General features: G+C 33.9%; 1 protein-coding gene across 1 annotated transcript in view; it reads left to right on the plus strand.

Annotated features, from left to right (window-relative positions):
* HECTD2 (HECT domain containing E3 ubiquitin protein ligase 2) overlaps positions 1-557 on the plus strand; it is a 94,028-nt gene that overhangs the window by 46,759 nt on the left and 46,712 nt on the right. The window lies entirely within an intron of this gene.

A 557-nucleotide genomic window follows, 5' to 3' on the forward strand; every position in this document is an offset into this window, starting at 1 on the left:
TCTGCTTTTTCTGTCTTTTCTTTCTGGATCCCCTATAATTCAAAAACAAGACTTTCTGGACTCCTAATTTTCTTCTATTGTCACTCCTATTTTCCCTTCTCTTTTGCTCTGTGTTTTAGGAAATTTCCTCAGAACCCTTCTATTGGGTATTTTATTTCTGCTATCATGTTTTTAATTATTAAAAATTCCCTTTTTCCCCTCTGAATATTTCTTTTCTTATGGCACCCTCTTATTTTCATGGTTGTACTATTTTTTATCCCTCTGAGAAAATTAGTAATAGGTTTAAATTTTTTTTCTTCTACCTACATGGTTTCTGATTCTTCCAAGTTGCTTTTGTCTATTTGTTTTGGTCTCTTATCTTCTATAGTGGAGGGTTTTGTCAGAAGTTTGGTAATCCTTTGTTTTCTGCTCATGTTAACAATAGGGAACCAAACAGATGATTGGAAGGTGAGGCATAGGTAAGGTTTATTGACCATAAGCTTCATTATGAGGTGATATGGGTGGGCTATTGATTGGAGAACTCTGATGTCAGATCTTTAGTTATTTCTTCTTAGACT

This window comes from Propithecus coquereli, unplaced genomic scaffold (assembly GCF_000956105.1).
Source record: "Propithecus coquereli isolate 6110/MARCELLA unplaced genomic scaffold, Pcoq_1.0 Scaffold63, whole genome shotgun sequence".
Classification (NCBI taxonomy): domain Eukaryota; kingdom Metazoa; phylum Chordata; class Mammalia; order Primates; family Indriidae; genus Propithecus; species Propithecus coquereli.